The following is an 8,323-nucleotide window of genomic DNA, read 5'->3' on the forward strand; positions in this document are numbered from 1 at the left end:
GCCTCTAACTCGAACAGAAATATTAATATCACGACGCTTATACAATGGATATGAATCCTGACCGAATACAGTAATATTACAAAAATCTCTAGGGTATTTATTTTTACAATCTTAATTTCCCTCCATGCATGTATTTTTAGAATTCAAATTTCCACAATGACCATGCATATTGTGTCTAACAATAACAGAATGAAGATGAGGTTATTTCATTTTGTCAGGAATTTCGCATGACACAATTCTATTAACTTCTTCAACAGAAGTGATTTTATTTCCAGAGTTAAATATTAACAATATATAAGCATGAGGAAGACCTCTTTTTTGAAATTCAATCACATATATATGTGCAATAACAGGCCCTAAAATGCTTGCTTTATATAAATCATGTTTTAATTCTTCTAATTTTGCTCTAAATATACGTACAATTAAATCAGGTCAATTTTGAACTTCGTCATTATTCTTTAGTTCTTGCTTAATCTCTGGCTAATTTGGATTACACGTTATAGTTAAAAATATATCCGATTTTTCATAACGTTGTACAATGGCCATTCCATCCATATATCTTCTTAGCATATCACGAGACCCATATGTAAAAGAGTGCGGTAAAACAAAATTTTTCCAACTTTACATCCTCTAGTTTCCCCATTTTTGACACTATCTACAATACCTTGGTAAAGTTCAGCACGAATTTGTTTCTGATTATTACGAAAATAGTCTAACCTGACAGTTTTAATCTTAACGTACATATCTACAATATATTGTTGAAATAATCTACCAGCGTGAAGTAACACAGACTTACCAGAATGCCTAATTTGTAATTTATATGAATAGTATTCTCGACAAGATACCTGAGTGCGTTTCTTCGCTTCACTGAGCACTACAGAACCAAATACAAACCAAATTCAACATTTATTAATAAGATAAGATACTAAAAAAATATAGAGAACTCTAATAGAAGATATATTTGCAAACTTTCATTCTCTTTTTCGATAATTTCAGTTGTAGAAGTAGTTATGTTAAGAATAACATCAGATGTCAACATATGTTGAGGCTGAAAGTATATACTTCTGCATCTCTCAATGCCTTCATGTCAACCAGATTCCCCATACAGAAACAGTAACGGATATTGCAATGAATCATAACACCCATAATAGTAATGAACTTTGTGTGAATCGTCAGAATGGCCGTATATAGAAATGTCATGAGTACGAACATTAGTATTTTCATTATCTTCGACCTATAAATGGCCGTATATAGAAATGTTACGAGTACAAACATTAGTATTTTCATTATCTTCGACCCATATAACAGCTACTTGAGATGTTGTAGGAGTACTGAAAACTCTTTGATCAAATCCTGGATCGCATCTATTTGTATTTGATGATCATGCAAGTTAGTGACATCACTTAACGACCTAAAAAATTTACTATATGGATTTGTTTTTAAGATTTCAATTAAAGCAATTAAAGTAGATTCAACAAAGTTTGATGAAATGTTCATACGATTTTGAACTTCATTTTCTGTATCGTAAAAATATAATTGTATATAAGAAGGTGTATTATTTTTCGGCATAAGGTCACTTCCATAATGATGTACTTGTCCTTGAACTCTAAATGTCTAAATATCTTTATACGTTTTAAAAAGTTCCTTATCGTACTTCACACCAAATGAAGTGAAAGCAAAATGATTATTATATCCCCTTACAATTTTTTTAAATTCCGTACAATGTAGTTCTTTAGAAGTAAATATATTATATAATTCAACCGATGAATCACATATAAAGAGTTTAACTTTTCCATCAGAACAACAAAAATCCTTACTTTCTCTATAAAATTTGTGTGCATTACAATGTTTATAGTAGCTGAATGTTGGTAATACATATGCAGTAGATAGTACGTTCAATCCTTTGAAAGTTTCTCCTAATTCAAAACTGACAATATTATGCATTTCTTGATCTAAAGTTGAAGCTTAAGGATGTTGATGCATTATAGATTCATCTAAGTTGCGATCAATAAAATCATTCTTTTCAGATATCATAGGATCACTTCTCCTTTTATGCTAATCACTGCAATTATTTCTAAGTCTTTTTCACCTCTCTTTCTCTTTTTGAACTCGTTGTTGACGAATGAACGCTCTATGTGACTCATTTCCACTTTCGGGCGTAATGTCAAAGTTAACAATAACACGGTCTTCATCAACAAACGTTTCCAAAATATCCATTATAATAACAAAAGAATTATTGTAGATTTCAACTGCAATGGAAGGAGCATGATGTAAAAAAATTGAAGAACATTATTAGCAAATGTATTAAACCATTCACAAACGAAGACTAAACTAATTAGCTAAATTAATTGGTTACAATAAACTCTTAAAGACATTAAATTGTTTAAATTTTCTAACAATATAATAATTATATAACATCAATTACATAAAGATTTAAATATTAATGATAACCAAGCATTTGTGGAAAAACTTTCAACAATGGAGAAAAATAATTGTAAAAAATAAGATTAAAAAATATATAACTATAAAAATAAGTAAAGTCAATTACAGGAATGAATAAAAAAAAAATTCTGTGTCGACATACAAGAACAAAATTATATAATAATCATTCCAATACTTTCGAACAAAATAAATAAATTTATATTTAAAATTCAAACAATGTATAATGAATTTGATATATAACCCGTCAATTTATATCTTTATTATTTATTTTGAGGAAATTGTAATTAATCATAGATATTTCATAATTTTTCTTCATCAGCACATGCATATCGACCTCAATAGTATGTGTCAAAATATTGTTTAAGTGATATCAAAAAATTAAGATAAATTGTTAGTATACTGAATAAACACAATTAAGAGAAAATAATGTATTACATGTGTGAAACCCAAACCGATTATAAAGAAGTGATTAAAAAGACAAAAAAAAAAAATATATATATATATATATATATATATACACACACACACACAGAGAGAAGTATTTGTGCCCAAAGAATACATAACCAAGAAGTAAAAAATTATTTAAATAACATTTAATGAAGAGGGTGTAAAATATATACAACAAATTATAAAGAATCAATTAAAATAGTAAATTTTGTAATAATACTTACCCAAAAATTACCGTCGCAACAACGCCAATGATTCTACAAGAATGGTTAGTTTTTGCTGCAACAACTGTCCAAAAACATAACATCCAAAGACAAGTTACAACTTGGAGAACTTCTATTATGAAATAAAAAATCAAAAAGGACATAAAGAATCCCTCTTTTTCGAAGAAAAAGAAGAAATAATATATAATATCGTAACATGAAAAAAAAATAACAATAATAACTAACTAACCTAAGAAAGCTCATTACGATACTTCATGTCCCAACTATTTAATTTACTTGCAGATTTCTTGTCCTTCTGTTTGAGAGAGTGAAATAGTATCTTAGCAATTTGTTGGAAGAAGATTTACGTGAAAGTAATAATATAGAACAATTTTCACATTTATATTATTTCATTTCTGGAAGGTACATCATTCAACGAAGTCATAAGATATTTTTGAAACTAAGTTACAGTAACCGGCATTAGATGGTTGAATAAAGTCAACAAAGGCAGCAACAATTAATGCAATCAAATTTCATCATTCTCTCCAGAGAAATTTTTTTTTCATGAATAGTGCATAACAAGTTCACCTACAGTACAAAACGAGATGAGTGTGAAACCTCTGCTTCAAGATGAATAGTGATGCAACCATCATCTCTTTTAATGTAAAGGAGGATATTATATTACTCAATTCAATAATTGATTGACTATATATTCGTGGTCCGTGGGTGAGTAGATGGATCAATGAGAATTTCCATTACTTGATTGAGATTAATATTTATCCTATAATTTTAATTAATTATACAACAATTTAATTCATTTAAATTACTTCATTCTTTTCCCTATTGTAGCACTCATGTCTCGAATTTTTGATGTGTTTTACTCGTGATCTTACGTTAATAAACACATTTTGTCTTTAATAATGATTTTCATTCAAAAAATTTGTTGAGAGAGTACAAAATAATTTATTTACCCTCTTTTTGTAAGAGTAATAAAATAAATATACATATTTTTCTCTCATTTCAACGTGTAGTAATACAATATCTTTATTAGGATAATTAGAACATAACGTCCTTATCTTTCACTATTATTGCAGAAAACGTCATTATCTCTTATTTTTTGACATTTGCATTCTTATTTCCACATTTCATTGCGCAAAAGATCGTTTTCATCCGCTTTCTAAAATAAAAGTTGTGAAATGGCAAATATACCTTTCCATTTAAATAAAGCAAAGAAAAAAAGAACTGATTGCAACTAGAATGTCATTTTTTTTTAAAAGTGCAAACGACTCTCAAATAAATAAGTAAAAAGTTAATTAGCACATAATCTTCATACCTTTTATTATTATTATTATTATATATATATAAATTTTCATTCAATTTCTTAATAAAAATAATTAATATACCCTTCTATTTAAATTTAAAAAAAAGAAAAAAATAATTTTAACCATAGTCTCAATTTAAAAAAAAAAAAAACGAGTTCCAAATATATTATTAAAAATTAGATTCTTTTTTAAAAAAAAGTGCAAATAAGTTCCAAATAAATTATTAAATTTTTTTTCTTTAATTTTATTTTTATTTAAATAAAAGGGTATATTCATTATTTCATAGCTTTTATTCAAAAATTGGATGAAAATGAATAGATAAGATAGTCTGTGTATTAAATGTGTAATTAAGGGTGAAAATAGCAAAACATGAAATGTAAGGATTTTATTATTATTTTTTTTTCAATAAAAGTGAAAGGTAGGAATGTTGTGTACTAATTACCACTTTAATAATTTATTTTGGGATTTTGCACTTTAAAAAAAAAAAAAGGATTATAGTTCTTTCATTTCATTTTGTTTTATTTAAATATTACGATATATTTGTCATTTCATAGCTCTTCATTGAGAAAATGAATAAATATGACCTTTTGCATAATAAAATGTGGAAATAAGGGCGAAAATGTAAAATAAATAAAATATAAGGACATTATGTGCTAAATATTCCTTTTATTAAAATCATCTGCTAATTAATTAAAAATTAAAAGATCAAAATTCATAAATATTACAATGTACTTAGATTGAGAAATTTAAAATCAATTAAAATAAAATGCAATAAATAAATTTTATTAAGAGCATGTTTAGTAGAGATTTTAATCCAATTAACATTAAATTTTTAACTGTTAGTTCACTATTTCAACTGTCATTTTTGAATTCTTCTCTTATAAGTAGAATCCACTTTATCTTTAACAATGAAAAAATCAATTAATAAAATTTCTACCAAACAAGCACTAATTTAATCTCTATTTGTCATCATTTAAAAATTTAAATTATTGGTTATAGTATCCACTACATATTCATACAATAAAATATTCTACACATAAATCGATAAAATTTTATTACATTTTAATCACACATTTAAAAAAAAAAATACTATCAATAACTCATTATTCCAAAATAAATGTTATCCAAGAGGTCCATAAGAGAAACATAAATTCCAACTTTTTAGGAGAAAAAAAAGCCCAAATCCCGCAAATAATCCGTATCTGAATTCCTCATGGCGAAGAAGGCAGTGCTGATTGGGTGCAACTATCCAGGAACAAAGGCTGAGCTGAAAGGATGCATCAACGACGTGCGGAGAATGTACAAGTGCTTGATCGAACGCTACGGATTCTCGGAGGACGATATCACGGTGCTTATAGATACAGATGATTCGTTCACGCAGCCTACTGGCAGGAATATACGAAAAGCACTTGCCGATCTGGATATGATGAGTGCATTGTTCCTACTGATATGAATCTAATCACAGGTAGGTACCTTATTTCTCTCTCACTCTCTAACGATTTGATGATTTGTGTGGGTGATTATACAATTACTTGTGCTGAGTGTTAAAAAAATGGTGTGGGGATGCGGGTAGATGGATCAAGATCTGGAGATGATAGCTTTGAATCTTGATCAGGATGCAAGATCAAGGTAGATGCGTTACTGGACGACAATTGTCCATTTTTCAATTGACCTGTCTCTAATCTCAGATTGTGTGTTCGTGGGGAGTGCATGCTTATGATCTAACTCCGGCCCTGGCCTCGCAAATGGTCTAGACCAAAATTTCTAAGGATGTAATTGCTTTGAATATTTCATTAGACGAATTGTAAACTAGCAAAAAAGGATTAAACTGGTACGAATTTGATGGACAGTCGAATGATTCTGGACTAACTTCTCTCTAGAAAACTACAGTATTGCTCCGGGACAGTCCAAAATTTATTACATTCTAATTTCTAATAGTTAAATTCTGTTGTGTGCTACCTCCACTTTTCCGATGTTTATCAATATTGGTTTTGTGTACTGTAATATATCTGCACACACAGGTTTTTACTTGTAAATTATATGTCTCACAAAGGTAGGGTAAGGGTAATCTTAACAAAAGTTACATGTTTCTACTTGTAAATTATGTCTCACAAAGGCAGGGTAATCTTAACAAAAGTTACGTGTTTCTACTTGTAAATTATATGTCTCACAAAGGCTGGGTAATCTTAACAAAAGTCGCATGTTTCTAGTTGGTTTATGTATCAGGTTAATATGATTTAAATTCAAGAAGAAACAATTAGGAAAATAGTATATCAAAATTTAACCTGGGATGCCTACAGTAGAAAGATTGTTATTTTTTTGTCCAACATGATAATATTTATGTCACCTAAGCAAGGAACAGACATAGAGGCAAGTCTAAGCATCCGAGCGAGTGCCCTAGACAGTTATTTGCCTTTCATGCTTTGATTTCTGCAAGATCTTAACCTGTCACAATGCTTGTTGATAGGAGGCATTTAGTCTAATAACTATTACATTCGAAAATAAAAAATGTTGGTGTTTTGGGCTCACTTGTTGGAGAATGTTTGGTGATCAGATGATGATTTTAGAGAGCTAGTAGACCAAGTTCCCGAGGATTGCTGCATCACGATTGTGTCTGATTCTTGTCACAGTGGAGGCCTCATAGATGAGGCCAAGGAGCAGATTGGAGAGAGCACTGGGGGAAATGATGATGATGGATCTGGTTTTGGATTCAAGAACTTTTTAAAACGTAGTGTTGAAGATGCTATTGAATCCCGTGGAATTCACATTCCATCTGAATTTGGATTTGGCCATCATCATCAGCACCAAAATGAGGATGCTGGGGAAGAAGAATTCACTGAAGGAGGTCAAGGGCTAGGCTACGTGAAGAACAAATCCTTGCCGCTTTCAACTCTCATTGAGATACTCAAGCAAAAAACTGGAAAGGATGATATAGATGTTGGAAAGATAAGGCCAACACTTTATGATGCCTTTGGAGAAGACTCTAGTCCTAAGGTGAAGAAATTCATGAATGTCATCATGAGCAAACTCCAGCATCAAAGTGAAGGAGAAGGCGAGGGTGGTGGGTTTTTGGGGATGGTTGGAAGTTTGGCTCAGCAGTTTCTGCAGCAGAAACTTGAAGAAAATGATGAGAGCTATGCTAAACCCGCCCTGGAAACACATGTCGGTGGCAAACAGGAAGCCTATGCTGGTTCAACAAAAAGAGCACTCCCGGGTGGCGGGATTCTGATCAGCGGCTGCCAAACAGACCAAACATCTGCTGACGCTAGCCCATCAGGAAATGCCAGCGAAGCTTATGGTGCTCTTAGCAATGCAATTCAGACAATTATTGCAGAATCAGATGGTCAAGTGAGTAACCAGGAGCTTGTTCTTAAGGCAAGGCAGATGTTGAAGAGACAGGGTTTCACGCAGCGACCAGGACTTTATTGCAGTGACCAACACATTGATGCTCCTTTTGTATGCTAATAAGGTCGTCCTTGGTAAGTTTAGAACGCCAGGTGTGTGCTATTTCGAAGAATAATCCAGTGCTGCAAAAGCAGTTGTAAGAACGGTACTACATGTTTTGCTGGGTGTTTGTATGGAATGCTCGTGATGGTTTGGTGCTTCTATTCGTGCTTGTGTATAATAATTATTTGGGCAAAATTATTCTGCCATGTATTTTGAGTAGCAAGTCAGAGAACACAGCAGCAAACTAGCACACATTTGGAAATATGTTATAATTAGTTTAAATTATAAACAAATAAAAATGAATTGTGAATAAGTAAATAATATTTTTGGATATAATATTTTTGGATCTCACGATGATGTGTGTATATCTCCCGTTTGTTTTTCATTCTTTCTCCATTAAAATGAAAAATATAACCATTATTTATCACATCAAACCACTAAATTTGAATTTCTATCTCTTAT

At 30.5% G+C, this 8,323-nt stretch overlaps 1 pseudogene; it reads left to right on the top strand.

Annotated features, from left to right (window-relative positions):
• The first annotated feature begins 5,563 nt into the window (after positions 1–5,563).
• LOC111407204 lies at positions 5,564–8,071 on the top strand (annotated as a pseudogene).
• Positions 8,072–8,323: the final 252 nt, after the last annotated feature.

This window comes from Olea europaea, chromosome 13, assembly GCF_002742605.1.
Source record: "Olea europaea var. sylvestris chromosome 13, O_europaea_v1, whole genome shotgun sequence".
Classification (NCBI taxonomy): Eukaryota; Viridiplantae; Streptophyta; class Magnoliopsida; order Lamiales; family Oleaceae; genus Olea; species Olea europaea.